This window comes from Caloenas nicobarica, chromosome 1 (assembly GCF_036013445.1).
Source record: "Caloenas nicobarica isolate bCalNic1 chromosome 1, bCalNic1.hap1, whole genome shotgun sequence".
Classification (NCBI taxonomy): Eukaryota; Metazoa; Chordata; class Aves; order Columbiformes; family Columbidae; genus Caloenas; species Caloenas nicobarica.
In genome coordinates this window covers 121,696,714-121,713,963 of record NC_088245.1, presented here as the reverse complement: position 1 = coordinate 121,713,963, position 17,250 = coordinate 121,696,714, and the positions used below count along the sequence as shown (strand labels likewise).

At 43.9% G+C, this 17,250-nt stretch overlaps 1 protein-coding gene across 2 annotated transcripts in view; it reads right to left on the bottom strand.

The window, feature by feature from the left end:
• ERG (ETS transcription factor ERG) overlaps positions 1 to 16,310 on the bottom strand; it is a 147,405-nt gene extending 131,095 nt beyond the window's left edge. The window contains exon 1 of one of the 2 annotated variants that reach the window (XM_065632972.1): positions 15,980 to 16,310. The gene's annotated coding sequence lies outside the window, so the exon portion shown is untranslated. The remainder of the gene's footprint in view (positions 1 to 15,979) is intronic. The other variant, XM_065632942.1, reaches the window with a different exon arrangement.
• Positions 16,311 to 17,250: the final 940 nt, after the last annotated feature.

The window sequence follows — 17,250 nt, the reverse complement described above, 5'->3', positions numbered from 1 at the left end:
ACAGAAGTGCTCCACACCAAACGCAAATATCGTTTTGTCCAAAGATCAAGGCAATGAAGTATGGATACTTACACTTTATTCACATGATAAAACCACTCTTTGTGACCACATTATTTATTACTTATCCTTAGTAAAGCTTACAAAGAAACATACCAAGCCAGGGGTCATTGATTTAGTGAGACTGTATGTGAAATAAATGGTTCTCCATAAGAATCATTTAGCAGAATCTGCCCTCCAGAAAATTAGCACTGTTTGCAGCTAAATAATATATTTGCATTTGACCAAGAATGGAAAGAATGCATTTATACTCAGATGACCTGAAATATTTTCAGCTTACAGAGAAATGTGCTAGCTCTATTAATACAGGGCTTTTATTTTAAACGGGAATTATATAAAAATTGTTTTTAAACTACTAGTGTTTTACTGGTGGCAGGTAGGTTAACATTCCTCTTAATCCACAGAGTAACGACCTTTCTCTAACAAAAATTTTTGACAAAAAATAAATTACAGATGTCTACTTTTCAGCCAAAAGAAAAAAAAAAAAAGTTTGAGCAACTAAAAGGTAGAAAATAACCAGAAAGAATTATGACCAAATGCCACATATTAAAAAGTTCTCCACATGTGGCACAGAAAGAAACAGTCAATTCACTGCAATTGTCTGCTTAACAGGTTGAGCCTCTATCCAACTGGTAGCAATCAGGCAGGACACAAGAGTGGGCAGGAAATCTAAAATTAGGTTTTACTACCTATAATGGAGGATTTATGGGATAATTTAATTGGCAGTCTTGGGACTGAAACCCAAGGTGGGGGAACAAAAACATCTTTCTGGATATACTCTATGAACCCTTCCTGTGGTGGGCTGAAAAATAGAAATAGTGGGGAAATAGCCTAGAGATGCAATATCCCCTTTCTATTGCTAAGTAGGCAATGCATGAATACGTTTGTGGGTATGGGGAGTGTAGGTTAGCCAAAGATAACAGGAAGTCATGCATTGATACAAACTGATTTTTCTTCTTATTAGGAGAATGTCCTGTGAACTGCTTCTTGTAGTGAAACATGTCTCCAACTACACAAGGGATGATAAACAGCCCCAGAGTAAACAGAAGGCTGTAATTCACTCCAATGCTCTTCTGACGTTGCAGAGCACGAAAGCACAGCACAAACAGTTTATTGACTGCAGCAGATTGAACCCAGCCTTGTATTCACTCACCTCAGGACGGCCATTGCCATTCGCAATATTTGCTGAGCCACTTTTTCTTTTCTTTCGCAATGGCACCTTCTATCCTTATACAGACCTTTAAAAGTCACACCTCAGTGAAGAAACACTTTCTTGCCTTCTCCATCTTCACCAGGAGAGCTTTGAAAGGGTTAACATTTAGTTCACTGCTGGCTGAAAAGGTTGTAAAGCTCCACAGGGGGTAACAGGATCCCCTTCTCCCACCACATGTATGTTTCACCCATGTGTGCACATGCTACCAATGCATTTTCCATGGCTCGTTGCATTTATTATATGGGCTTCGTGGTAGCTAGGAATGTTCGGAGGGAGGAGCAAGACATTGCCCACAGTCACACAGTGAGGGGGCATGAGCCCCCACATGCTGCTGGCAGGTGATTCCCTGTCACTTTGCCATGGGTCCTTGCTGTAAGGTCCTTGATCAACATGGGTCCCCAACTCCATAACCAACCGGGATGCAGGGAACAGATCTGCATCAGTAATGGGAGCAAGAGAGCTACCAACCCCTTACCGAGCACATCTTCTGATTCTTTTCAATGTAACAACCAAATCTGCTCACAGCTTCACAATCTCCTGCTCAGATGCCTTTTTTTTTTCTTTCGGCAAATCTAATATTGCTTAAAAATGGCAGTTGTTCATCTCTACTCACAACCACCAGAGCAAAGGGCTACCCATTCCAAAGTTCTTTGGTAACGGGATCTCCATTGCAGACCTTTATGAAGACATTATACCATTTGACATATGCCTTTGTCTTTAAAACCCATGCATAGTCATATTCTATTTGATGGCAACAAGTTTTGAGAACATGACAGGAGAATGTGCTTAGTATTACTACCTCTAGCTTATCCCTGGCAGTGTCAAAAGGAAACTTAATCAAGTCAACATAACAAATCTCGACTGTTATTCTTAGAATACCAATGACATCAAGTTATAAGCTATCATAAATTTTAAAAATGCATTGCAATTTACTTCAGAAAGCAACATGCAGGAATAGCCTGAAAAATTCCAAGCCTGTCCCAAGAATTTCTCTCTCAGCACATTTCAAACTTCATTGGTGTGACATGGAAAAATCCCAGAAATAAGGGAAAATTAACAGATTCCAGAAATCAACCTTTGCAAGAGCTCTGCTGATATCCAGTAAGTCTACAATAAAATCAGTCAGGTCATTTGGAAATCAGCTCTTTTGAAAAGGCTACAATATCTCCAAAGAAAGGTGTTTAAATGGATATAAGTGTGGCAATTTCAAGTACGGGCTGATGCTTTTACAATTGTGCTTTTTTCTCTTGTCATGTTTTTTGAATGTTAACAACAATCATCTGTTATTTAGTGGTTTTTATTATTCCCCTAATCCTGTTTCTATTAATGTGAATGACAAAAATCACAGTTTTTGCTGGTTTTAAGCCACTCATGCTTCTTCACTAGTAGGACCCCAACACAGGCTGACCCAGACAGAAGTCATTGTTATAACTAGGATGCTGTTGAAAGGTCAAGTCAGATTTCTTATGATACCAAAAATTTCCATTTTGATTGATTAACTTACTTTATACTTCAAATTATATTTGAAATTTACTTTATATTTGAAATGTTTCTTCCATAAACTTACTTTTTAATTTTCTCCTGGCTTGCATTTTCTACCTTTGGGGATTACATGATTACACTGAATTAAAGAAGAAAACCTTTGTGTCTTAAGCATGGCCTCTCTGTTGCCTAAACTTAAAATATGTGAAAAGTTTATAGACCTGGACAGATTCAGGGTGTGGTGCATCACTCTCTCCTTCATGCAAAAGCAGCCTACATCTGTAAGTTGCCTTTTCATGGAAGTACTATTCAGAGAGCATTTCCAAAAAAAATCCACCTTGGCACTGTTCTGTTTCTCTTGTCATTTGCCCAGCTGTGTTCCTTCTTTGACCAATTTTCATTTTGAATAAGGCACAACTGTCATTTTCATGGGGGGAGCTGGGGAAACTTTCCATTTTTACATAAGAGCGAACACTAGTCAATGTAATAGGGCTGCATGAAGCATCAATAAAACCCAGTGTAGCTGTGTTTACAATTAGAGATCGTCTGAGAAAACACTTCAACCTCCGGCTGCCCTTACTCAAGACAAGGCTAGCATACAGCACACTGAGTCCTAAATGTAGCTTTCCCAGGAGAAAACACCAGGTCTTCTCAAGGGTTTGATTTAGTCCTGGCTGAGGTCAATATGAGTTCTTCAGCTAACCTAAGTAGAAGGTATGGTCCAGCCTAATTTGCCCGGGGGAAAAGGGGGTGCAGAAGGGGAAGGGGCCATCTTCAAAGAAAAGAGCAGCTGGCCCAAATGGACAAATTAAATGAGGTCCTACCACTGCCACTGACGCTGCTCCTCAGCCGCCAAGTCCCAGTGATGCCTTGGAGCACTGGGTGCCTCCCAGACTCAGAATCTTTTGTTTTCCCTACCAGCACACTGAGCTGGGACTGAAATTTAACCATTTTTAAAAACCTTAACTACTCTTGCAAGCAGGCAACACCAGGGCCGATGCAGAAAGGATCTCCAGGCTGTCCTCGCATATCCCCCTGAGACCTGCACCACAACTGGGGGAAGGCAAGACAGACCTCCTCACCCAGGTGAGGATCCCAAAGGCAAGCTGGAAGGCAGGGGCTGCGCCCATGCCACTCCCAGCAGGAGGATAAGCTGATGTCCCACTGTGGCACCTGGACAAGGACACTTTGGTGCCGGGGCTCCCTGCACCACGACAAAGCAAGCCGCAGTGCTCACCCTCAGCTGCAGCCACTGAGCCCTGCATCGCTGTGGTCTCATGTGTTCAAAGGGCATTTAAACCATGTTTCCCAAACACAAATACTAAATTATTATTTAAAATGATGGGTTTCATATTTTCTGAAGCACTGGCCCTATGCTGAGGCTGAAAATGGACAGTCTGTGGTCTCTTTTATGAAGCTGTTTTCATCCTTTCCGAACCAAAGTGGTAAACCACTAATGGCATGAGCATTTTTCTCATTATCAGTTAAAATGTTAATGATTCTTATTTAAGCAAGAAGTATTTTAAAACCTTTCAGGCTTGCATGTTCAGTTATTAGACCTCAGACTGCTTACCATGTCTTGTCTTAATAAAGCTCTTTTATGGTGCTAAATAGAAGAGGCCGTTTCAAGACCAGGCAGCAATTTGCATTAGTAAACACTTTTAGGAACCTGTTGCTCCAGAGTCTTAGAACTAACTCATTTTCAAAATCCCCTTCCTAAAGGTTCAGTGCACTTCAGCACTCAGGTCTAATCGCAAATAACTAAATGTTCAATCAAAACTGTGGTGTAGAAGCTGAAGCAAAGGCAGACTTTAAACCCAGTGCTAGTATCAAGCTCTGCTTTACAGTCTTGTGCGAATTACTCAGCCTACTCTTCGAAAACATTAACTGAAGCGAAGTGTTTCAAATTTGTTTGCCCTAACCCTCCAGCCACAACACAGTGTTAAGTCATGTCTCCAACCGCAGGAGTCCAGAGTCACTCAGACATAGACCAGAACAGGCCACAGAAGCTGTTTCACACAAGGAGGATAAGAGATGTCTGTTTGCTTCCCTCTTTCTTCAAGCCCCATGTCAATGCTAGCACTGAAAAAAATTGAGTCATTGCCACAGCTACCAAATGGCACTAGAGGAGAAGCATCCAGAGCTGGAATGGGAATGGGCAAGTTTAGGAAGGGTAGAAAGCCAAGCACAAAGGCTCTAGCACCAGAAAATCAAAGCACATTCATAAAACAACGACCCAACATTTTGAAAAGTATCGAGCACATATTACAAAGTGGTTGCCAGAGGGTTGCTGTCATCTCCAGGAAAAGTAAGCATGCCACAGATATTTCCTGTGCACACTGATCCTGGGGGAACAGTAAAAGTTGGTTATTGCACAGACCTACTCTAAATGTTCTCACTTTCATAATACACGAGTGTTTTCTCACTGCATCCATTTTTGCTCAAATCCATTGGTGGGCAGCATACCTAACTCAGCTTTTGTTTAAGTTCCTATGTTCTTCCAAGATAATTGGCCCTACGGGACTTTAATCCAAATGGAGTGTATCTTTGTAGGGACCTCGCAGAGGTATTTCTAATGTTTAATGGTCTCCTGAATTACTACTTTCCTCCCACTGTGAAGGAAATGGGCTTGCCGCCGTCCATTTCCCCGTAGCATTCATTACCGCTAGCAACATGGATGTAGAAGCAGCATCCCTTAGCCCATCCCATGCATCAAAACACACAAGAAAGAAGAGGCAAAGCATTCACCTTCCTTAATGGAGGAAGACTTGCTCCACATCGATGTGGTCAAGCAAAGGCTCCCCTCACGTGCAATTACTCAAGACGCACCCATTTGAGCTCACACCGAGGGGCTAAGGCAATTATATCTCGTCACAGCTCGCTGACTTGAGGCAGCTTGCTGACATGGGTGCACACCTGCCAGCATTGTAGGAATGCAAATCTGTCTATGTGGGGTCATTTCTGCCCTTCTGGTGCAGTCATTTCTCAGACCACTTTCTAATGTCTTCCAGACCAGCAGCAGCCCACAGACCACATGTGGAGTAACACCACCACAGACTAACTGGTTAATGAGTTATTCTCACAACCTGTGATAAGGTTCCCCTCAGGAGCTGGTAGACATCTCACTGCTTGCCAGCAGGCATGGTTGAGAACTGGCTCTCAGCTGCTCTCAATACCTAATTTAAAATGCTTGTAATTACAGCAGTACAACAGTAACATTTTGTTTACCTAAAAGCCAAGGTCCTCATTCATTCCCCCTGGCAAACAACCACCAACACACAAGAAAATGGGGGTATAATTGTAAAAAATGTAGGTAGCCCTTCAGTGCATAGCGGTTAGGAAACACTGGCGTATGGTGTATCAACCCCAAATGCTAACCCTGGCAGGCCACCAGCCGCACCCCTCCAGGGTAACGCCAGCTCAGAGCGGCGAGACCCTCCACACCCAAGTGCCACCTCCGTGCCCAGTCTGTGACAGCAGGTAAACGAAGGTGCTTCATTACGCGCTGTGTTTCACCACGCTGCCTCTTTGAGTTTGTCTTTTGAACCTGTTTCAGCGCTGGTAAGAGAAAGCACATGGGCTTTCTGAACACAAAGAATTTCTAAACCAGCCCTACTCAAGAACTGGGGTTTAAAAGTTCCCTGTGGTGACCCCAGTTCCCTGCTAGACAATGCGAATGGGGCTGAGAAGTCTATCTTCACGGCCATCCAGTTTCAGCTTAGTGACAATCCCGCATGTCCCCCAAGCCCATCATGCTTTTCCTCCCTTTTCTGGCCTGTTGAAAATCACCTGTCTCACTGCAAGAGAAGGAGCTGATATATAAAAGGTGAGGCTGTAAATGTCATAAAATCCAAAACGCCTTCCAAATTTAAAACAGAAAAATTTGGATTCCACTGCAATAGGAAGCTACTGGGTGCTGCGAGGAATTAAAACAGGACACCTTGACAGCAAAGCTTCCCTGACTCCTTGCTGCCAAGGGACTGGAAGGAGGCCAGAGATGGAGCAGCAGGGAGTCATAAGACCTGCAGGTGTATGACCCATGTCTCCTCTTCTATGAAAGATGAACCCACACAGTGAAAGTGGAAATTCTCAGAGTTTGCTCAAGGGAAATTTTAACAGGAGGAAAAATAGGGCCTGTTTCCTGTGCTAAAAAGACAGTGCCTTTAAATGCTGTAGTAACTGGAGGGAATTAAGGCTTTGGGAAGTCACCACAGTGACAACAACACTTCCACTGCCTTCAAGGCCCAGTCGAAAAAATGAGGAAGAAACTCATAAGCTGAAGAGCTCTGTCCCCCTAGAAGCCCACAGAGAAGCTTCAGCCATTCAGCAAGGTCAAGATTTCATTCACTGAACATAAATTCAAAGATTTCAAACTCTTTCATGGATTGTTCTGGAAAGGGGAAGGAAGAATAATTTATGAATTGGCGGGTTTTTTCCCACATGAAACCAACTGAAAATGGTAAATATGTTAAACAGGCTTGGTTTTCTTTTCAAGAGAGCAACAGTGCAAAGGACAACAACAGGACTGACAGGCATCCATAAGCATGTGGTGGAGTACACCACTGGTTTTGAGTTTTCTGTGTACCAGCCAGGCTCCAGCTTCCTACCAAACCATTAAAAAAAAACCAAAAAACAAAACCTAAGACAAGACTTCAAAAAATCAGTATCATCTACTTAGCCGGTTTTTGCTAAATGATTTGCCTTGCTAATCCTTTCCATGAAATGCAGATGAGAGTCAATATGGATGGGGATCTGGATAGGGCAGGAGAGCTTCACTCCATCAACCTCACCCTGAACTGGACGGGTGCTCAGCTCGCCGGCACTGGGGGTACTCGTGTCTCACGTGAACTTCAACATTACCACATCTGGACTCTGTTTGCCAGTGATGATTTGTTTCCTCACAGGTCCATAAACACTCACGGCTTATGTCAGTGTGGTTTCAGGCCCATTTTTAGCTTAGACCACTCATGGTCCAAGAGGAACCCAGAGTCAGTGGTCAGATGGAGCCTCACTGTGCTTCAGGCGAGTCTACTGATCTGAACTGTGCTTCTGCAGGGACACGAGGATGCCAGAAATCAGCTCAGAGAGCTAGCCAGAATTCATCCAGCTGTTAACGGGCAGGAACTGGGAGTCACACTTTTCCACTACAAATAGTAAAACTATCCAAACTCAAATCCCCTCCTCACAAAATTCAAATGCCTTCTTTCTCTTTTTCCTGGTGTTAAACATATGTTACATATGCCTTACAAAACTCACATAGAATTTGTCCAGTTTCAAAGCAAGGGCTGAAATGCAGCAAACATCCTTGTTTTCACTCCCATTTCTGCTTTCCAAGAGAAGTGCCAGAGAAAGTATTCTATTTTTGTAAGAGTTTAAAGGGCATGGTCAGAAAAGTGACTATGTAAAAATGGCACCTTTTCATCCAGCAGATCTGTTCCCAGTGAGTATTCTGAGTCATGTCTGCTTACTTTAGTGACCAAAATAGATTTTTACTACTTCTCGCTCCTCTTTAGTCCCGTGGAACCAACACAGCAAAGAGGGAGTTATATAAATCCTATCATAGACCGAAACCTGTCGGGACTCACTAACTAAGTATGAGGGGCAGAAGTGAGGGCTGGATGTGTCCCTGGGGTGCCTGCCAGGGCAGCACTGCTGTCCACCAGGTCCCCTGTCCCATGCCAGGCACGGCACATCACACAGGCTGGTGTTAGCGGAGAGGGAGAGGAGGATACTCTAATTCCCTTCACCCTGGCTCCTGTGCCCATCAGCAAACCTAAACCCCCATACCACGTTACTGCTCTGCAGACCAAACGCAGACTGAGCTCCCTGCACTCACATGTAGCTACAACTGTATTTCCTGCAACCTGTTATGGAAATCACACGCAAATAACAAAACACAAAGCTCGCCCCTCCGTCCTGCCAGCTCTTGCAGGGCTACTTTCAAGGCTGACTGCAGCTTCAGGAGTGAGCTGCGCTCATTGCAGGGACAGCTTTCACGTCAAGGCACCTCTCAGGGGCCAAAAACTGCTCCTGTGCCGAGAGCTGTTCCTGTGCCTGGGGCCAGACGCAAAGCCTACAGCCTCCCCAGCACAAGTTTTCCATAGTTGTGCATCAAAAGATTTAAGCAAAGTATTGACCTGGGGTTATCATCTATATGGTTGGTAAAACCCTTTTGTGCAGGATGAGATTGGATCATTAGAAAACAAACAAACAAACCAAAAAAACTTAAATGGATATGAAGGAGAAGAACAGAATCTTAATAGAAAGAGAGCAGTATTAATCCATTCCTTTCTTATTCTAATGATACAAGACATGATGGTTAATGTTTTCACTTCCCAATTTTTTCAATGAATTTAAAAGAGACTAGTGAAGAAAGCATAAAAGGGCCTTCCATTGCTATTTTTAATGTTTCTACTGTTGGTGATAAAACCGGACAGTAAAAACGTAGTTTGACAGTAAAAATGAAACTATTACATACTGGGTCAACTCTAAAATGAAAATAACAAATAAGCAATAAGACTCATTCCCAGACAGACTGTAAAACATTCATCTGGTCTGTCTGCTGTACTTTTACCTACGTTTTTCCTTCAGTATCCCCAGGATCAGACGCTGGGGCCTGGATCAGTCCCTGGATACAGAATTCATTGCACTCAATGCCAGCCACCTGAAAGCCAAGATACCTGGTCCTCCAACCTGGATTCCTACCTACTCTGATATACAGAGGCTGTATCTTCAGTGACTTTCCCAAACTAACATCATCATCTCAGACTGGCAAGATTAACCTGTCCTCTGGCTAGGGAGGGAACTTAACACAATTACTGTCACCTAGATGCTTGATTTTTAGATGGCTACAGCTAAGTGTGGTGAATCCTACCCTCCTAAAGCCATTTTTCAGTCTCATCACTTAGAACTGACTTCTCAGCATAGAGGAACCAAGATGCCAGGTTCAGGTTTCTCCATGCTCTTCATTTCAAGAGGGTGATGAATTGCCTTGCTGACATGCAGCCTTGGTTGTTCCTACAAAGAGGTGCTCTTTGTGTTTGCAGGATGTTGACATACATATTGGTGACAGATAATTTGGCTTGTCTCGATTGCAAGAGATACAGAACATGTTACGGACTCTTTGCTATAAATATATAAAAATACCAGAGAACTTATAAATGCAGCAAAGGAATGAAAAGCACTGGCCCAAATTCCCAGCTTCACATTCTGGGCAAACAAAATATAATTCAGTTAAAGGCACAAGATACCCACCAGGAATAAACTAGATCGTGATTTGATTTTAAATATATTTTTAACCTGTTTTTAATGCCACGGCTGCAAACCTGTGGAATTAGAAACAAACAAACAAACAAACAAAACCCACACAACTCTATAAGCCTTTGAACAGCCAACTGCAATCACAACAATTAATGTAACAGCAGTTCTCAGAGAAACAACAGAGAACTTCTACCATATCTGCTTTGAAAGAGTCCTGCAAACCAGCTTCTTTTTCAAGCAGATTTTGCAATTTTGTCTCAGTGTGTGTTGTAATGCAATATATTGATGTTACTTTAGTAGTTTACTATAAATCCTTTGTGTATAATTCGTGAACTCTATAGAGAACAGCCCATTTTATAAACAGAATTTTAAGACACCAGGTTTAAATTTATTGAAGGGTTTATTCAGAATCGACCAAGCCTTCTTAGAAAACTAAATTTGGGTTGGAAGACTTTACTTTTGCATAACTACTAGACTTCTTTTTTTTTATAAAGGCCTTTTTAATTACACAGAAAAATATAAATCGTGATAGAAATGCAATTTGCCTAAAGTGAATTTTTTGATTGCCATATTTTGTTTTTTGATCTCATTTAATGAGAGTAATTTACAGAAAATTATACATTGTGCAATTTGCTAAATCCACATGATTTTTACATATACAATTAATTGGACCAAAACAAATCACACAGTAACTGTATGCAGTATAGCTACTGACTATAAAAAAAAAGTGACTTCTTGAAAGAGTCTGCTTCAGTCAAATCAGGTCAAATATACTGTGTACATCCATACTTAATAAGCTAAAAATAAAGTAATAAACTCAATGCAAAGCCAGAAGGTAATATGAAAAGCTCAAACCAGTAAGCCTACATGACTCACAAATAAGAAGAAATCAATCAGATTTCACAAAACATTTTGTCATAAGTAGTTTGCAGGGCAGCAAGCTGCTACACCTAAGCCACTGCTCTCAGCGCTAGGAAAAATAAAAAGACCCGAACAGTTAACAAATCAATGCATCTTTACTTACAGCATAATATTAGCAAAAAAAAAAAAAAAAAAAAAAGACCCTTATTGACCACTCGTAGCTGCCAGTAAAAGGCAGAAAGGCAGAAGTAAAAGATGCTAGTTCAGCAGTCAATGTATTCAGGACGAGGTAAACAGGGAAGGGAACCTACTCCTGACACACTCACACCTGCACAGGCTCCATCAGGCCACCCCACTGCGTGCCAGCCAGCAGCCCCAGTGCCGCAGCAATGGCTGTGACCTCCTCCTTCTCATTAGAGATGGATCCGTGTGTCGGCCACAGGCACTATTCCCAGATTTAGCAGCCACGGTCTCAGACTCCGTGATGCCTCATCCAGCCTCACATCCTGAGCTGCTCTCCCACAGTGGCTGGTTATTCAGCTGGTGCAAACTCCATCAAGATTTTTCTCCTGTGGCTGTGTCTTTGCGAGGTGAAAAGAAAACAAGCCTGTTTCATTACGGACCTCCTGGAGAAACATGAAAACTTGGGTGTCTAAATGGAGCTGATTGAAACCACATTTAAGCTCGTATTTGTTTAACTTGCCTTGTGCAGGACTGCAAGCCTGCCGGTGCTCATCATTTCCTACAAGAGAACCTTTCTTTTTTAAAGCAGCAGCTAATTAGGTGTGTGTGGTTCAAAGCTACAGACTACCCGACAAATTCAGAAGATCTGAAACACAATAGACGTCAATATTCATTTGCAGGAGCAGCGTCTGAAAGAGGCAGCAGCTTTTTAATATCTCACCAATATTACGGAATGTTGAAGCATCCAGGCAACCTACTGCTTCCTCCCTGCTAAAAGGACCGAAAGAAACACGGCATATTTTAGCGGACGGTGAGAAAGTTGATAGTAATGGAACAGTCAAGACACTATAATAAGCACCTGGACATCATAACACTCGGTGTCTGTGTTAAAATGAATCAGACCAGAAGACCTCAACTCAAACGAAATCACCCAGCTTTCCAGCCACTTGTGCACAACAGTGATCTCCCAGACATGAGTGGTCACCCAGAGTTCAGCTGAGGAGCTTGGTTTTAAACCATCCTCTATCAAAGCCTGGTGTATTTCTAGCTAAAATGAAAGCATATGTTTATTGTTTTCTCTTTGGGCAGACAATTAATATTTATACAATGCATTATCAAACAAAAATAACTATGTATTTTATTCCTGGAATAAGTTTTTCTTATTGGAATGAAGCTGTGCCAAGGAGGGATTTCATCTGATGCAAGCAGCATGCAAGAACAATCCACATCCTATGGTAGCATTCTAAATTAAAAAGCGGTATTTTGGAATGGGCCATAGCAAAGGTAAGTTGATGAAAATGAACCCTGCAGGGCAGTCTCGTGCTCCATGCAAGAAAAAGTGCCACCAAAGTCAATATGAGATACGCTTGCCACGGCAGTATCGGAAGCAGGCTTTTTGCAAATCCATTCATGCTTACTTAGGTCAAATACCATTTTTGCTCTCAAACAGCATAAAAAATACCTTGCTGCATACGTTTTAGTTTTGATATAGACACCAATTAACAAGGACATGCATTATGTCCGCAGCAGAATAAACTCTTTGGTTTTCATTGTGAAATTGCTGTTTCTTGAATTCTATCAAGTCCTCCAGATTATACACATACCACTAAATATAAATAGAAGAGGTTAAAATGCAGTTTAAATATAACAGATATGTCCGCAACTCTATATTTAGATACACCCTTTAATTTTTTCCTATTGCCTACTTTTTGCTTACATTTAAATTTAGCAAAGTAATTTTAGACTGCCAGTTTTCTACCTACACTAGTTAACTATGCTGTGAAGGAAATATATCAGATTTTCTCCGCTTATTTCATTACCTTCCAAAATGCCAAAGCAATACAAAATCTTGCAGCTCAAACCTTTAACCCATACAAAAGACAAAATGATGCTCAACTTTAATGGCAACCTGCCTGTCGAAAAGTGCGTGGCTAAAACCACATGGGGAAATAAAAAATACTCTAGTGGCTGTGAAAGTGGCCAGTCGTGGGTATAATGAAAAACAGTGTGGTGTTATTGCACAAAAGGTAATTCTTTCAACCCAAGACAAACATCATTATAATTCAGGCTGAAAATATCTTACCAGCATGAACTTTTTTTTTTTTTTTTTTAACAAAAGCATTTTAAATCAACTGTGTAGGAAAGCTGACGTACAAAGCATAAACTAATCCCCGGCCTACCCTCCCAGCTGTACAACATAAAACCACCACGGACAGCATTAGGCACTCAAGGCTCAGCCTGTACCGCTGACCTCAGCTGATATGGATCAGGCCCAAAGGGCCCTTTCTGATCATACCCCCTGTCAACAACTTCCACCTCGAGTTCAGGACACAGATTTCCACAGAGCTACTTGCATGATTAAAAGAACTACCATTTGCCCATACAGCTGCCTTACCCCTCAAAAAAACAAAAAAACCAACTCACTTAAAAGAAAATGACAAGGTTCTTGATGGGGTGGGCAGGGGGGGTGGGATAAAATAAAAAAATTCTGTACATGTTTTAAGGGAAAGGGTTCATTTCAACCCAAACATCTTAAATTATTTTGTTGTTACCTGCTAATAACTGCTGGAGCATTTAGTAATGCAGAGGCAAGGAAAAGAAGGAAATGTAACATGTAACGTTTCAGGGCTACCATACGCCATCAGCACTGCAACAGCTTTTCATGTTTTTTGGATCCTCACTGGAGTGCATATAAGCAAGAGTACATGTAACTGCTGTTTACAGAGACCCCAGTAAAGTGATCAAAATGAAGTGTTCTGCAAAGAGAGAACCAATGCCAGGAGGCTCACATATTGATAGCAAAGCGATGGTGTTTTGGAGAAAGCACAATGGGAAACGATTTGCCTCATCAGTAGCCAGGTATTTTGCTTATGTGGTGTTATTCAAGCCAACTGGATTACAACAGTCGTCCCACAGTTTTGTATTTGTTTACACAACTCCATGTGCACACAGAAAATAAACTGCCCACAGAAAAGCAGGTAGCAAAGATGCAGCCACGTTGCGAAGGTGAAAGCACAGGTCTCACGCAGAATTGTCATCTGGACACTAACAACTGTGGAATCTGACCTGGTGTATCCTATAGAAAAGGTCTAACAGATTAACATACAAATGATTGTACCTGAGGTAAGAGATGCTACCTCCAAGTGTGTAACAATCTGTATGTTAAGCTCATGGTTCATATCACTGAAACTCCTCAATGGAGTCATACACCCAGATTTCTTCAGCACCCAACAAAGAGCTCAAACTTGGATTAAAAAGAGAAAGAGGCCACACTGCCAGCACCACTTATAAACCATCGGGCGAAAAATATGCCTAATATATATCTACTAGAATATATCTTCAAGAACCAAATGCTATATAAATTACCATCCAAATGGAATAACACCTTAGGAGCAAAAAGTCCAACTAATAACACCTAGGACTTATACTGACAGATAATTTATAAAATTCTGGTAAGATGTAACTCTATCCAGTACTATATGATTTGTTTAACTTTGGGACTACATTGTGGGAGGTGGGGACAGATACTGTTCAAAGCTCTAAACCTTGAAATGCTTTTGGAGGTAGGGATTTTTTTCTTGCAAGGTTTTCCAAAGAGCTGCATAGCAAGTTTGCAATTGTTTGCCTACATATATGTCTGAAAGAGAAAATACGGACGGACATTACTATTCCAATGTACCATGCCTTTATGTCCTTTAAGAAACAGATAAGATAATCAACATAAAAATGTGTTTGTCCCATATGAAGTATGGCTTAGTTTATTTTTGGCTTTACTTAGGATTACTTTTACTTTTAATTAGAAAGTTGTCTATCAGTCTATCTCTTTTGCTTGATTTTCCTATCAGTTCAGGTGTGCTTGAAATCACATGCCTGATACATACACTATGATGGAAGCTTACATTTTATACCCTAGTGAGAAGCTGCCTTTGTCTACTTCACTTGTTTCAGTGAAACCAGGGAAGCGGTTAAAGGGTTAAATCAAAGGAATGTGACATTTCTCCATGTGCAGTTCATAGACCTATCCTGGTTTTCCTAATGGACTCAAAATTACATGGATAGAATGTAATTTCCAAACTATTACTGCAGAACTGAAGCACTGTGTTAATTCAGAGAATGACACTTTGAATACAAATAAAAACTTCATTAAAGAAAGAGCGAGTTTACTTGTGCTGTGGGTTCTTAGCCAGGGCAGCAATAAATTGAAGTTTATGTTAGCCAGAACTTGCAACTTCAGCTTTTGTAAATATGATTACGTGCACTCCAAACTCTACAGCAAACTCATCTGGTCACCGAAATAGATGTCCACATATTGTAACACAGTGCTGACTCTGAAAAGTACCACAACCAACTCTTACCCACTTTAGACTAGCTCAGGTGATTGAAGGTTTTCCTACGCGCAAGAGCTAGTCAGCTTTTGGAAAGGCCATAGATATTAGTTAATTGAAAGATGGATTGCTGAAATAATTAGAAAGACATCAACGCTACTTTTACAAACGTGGAGAAAAAAAAAAAAACAACAAAAAACAAACTATGGCGGGGGAGAGCATGTTATAATCTGCCCGAAAAGACAGCAGCCAGCCCGAAACCAAACCTCGTCAGTGCTTTAAAACTGAAGTTGGAAAGTGACAGTTTGCGCAACGAGAGCCCGCAGAAGATGCGCGGCTCCAGCTGCCGCCCCGCGCCTCGGCCGAGACCTTGGGGCTGCCCCGCTCCAGCCGCAGCGACAGGGCAGCCGGACCGCCGCCCCGCCGCCCCGCCGCCCGCGGGGAGCTGCCTCGCCGCGGCCCGGCCCGGCGCTGCCGCCGCCCGCAGCCCCTCGCCCCGCTCTCCCCGCCGCTCCCGGCTCCGACGGCCGCGCCGCGTCCCCGCCGCTCCGCTCGGCGCCTCCTCTCCCCGTCGCAGCGCCGGAGGGAAAGGACTTACCGTGAGAGGTCGGGGGAAGGGGGCGAGTCCGGGGTCCCGGGGGAGGTGAGGACGGGACGGGAAGGGACGGGGCCGGGGCGCGGAGGGCGCCGCCTTGGGAAAGCAGCGGCCGCCGGCGGCGGGAGCGAGGGAGGGAGTGAGGGAGCGAGCGAGGGGACGGCGGCGTTGCCGACTGCAGTGAGTCACTTTAGTCGGGACGGGCTCAGCCCATCGCGCTGGCCCCGGGCTCCGTGCGCCTCTTCCTCTCTCCAATCGCCGAGCGGGGCAGCTGCTGCTCCCCGACGCTCCCCGGCTCCTCCGCCGCCGTCGGGGCGGCCCCGCGCCGCCCGCCGGGCACCGGCACCCCCCGGGGCGCACTGGTTCCCCCCCCACCCCCCTGCTCCCCGGCGTCCTCCCCCGGACGCCCCCGATCCGCACGGGGGGGTAGTAGGGGCCGGGCGGAACTGGAGGTGAGCGGGACCTGCGGGGGGAGGACACGGGGCTACCGGGGGCTCGGCGGGTCTCGTCTCCTCCCGGCACGGGGAACAAGAGCGTGTTTTAAGGGGCAGAACAAACGTGCGGTTGTTGCAGGCACCCAACGTGAAGTCAAAGTCTGGCCTCTAACCAGGTGGCAGCGGGGCTCCGGAGAACAGCGAGATAAATAACGGGATGCATGGAAGTAAAAGGAAGGACAGGGGAGCCTGGTCCAGCCAGAACAGGACTGAGCGCCCCATCGCCCGGCGGTGCAGGGGGATGGAGAGGGGATGGGTCGCGACCCTCGCAGCGACACTCGCGTCGCACACGCACACGCGGGGAAGCCGCGCACGCCGGGGAGAAGCGGGCGATGCGCCCCGTCCCGTCCCGTCCCGTCCCTCCCGCCTGCCCGCCCGCGGGCCCGGGGCTCCTTACCGGGGCGCCGCCTCTGCCGGCCGCCGCGCTGCCCCGGCCTTCCCCGGGCACGCCTCGGGCCCCGCCGCACCGCCGGGCATCGCCCGCCGCTCTCCCCGGCGCTTCTCAACCAGCGGTCAGCGCCGAGAGCCAGCGTGCAAAGCAGAAAACCCAGTACTCCCTTAATTAAAAATAATAATTAAAAAAAAAAAAAAAGCGTCTCGCTTTTTAAAGCAGAACTACATAATGTATTAATTGGTTGCTATTAGCATGCAGTTTTATTGAGCATAGCACACAGAAGTCTGATTGTGAGCGAGGAGTGTTTTCAATGAAAGTGGAGTTATTTTAGCTGCAGACATGTTTACATTTCTGTGGTTTAGTCTATAACTTTCTCTTTTTCTTGC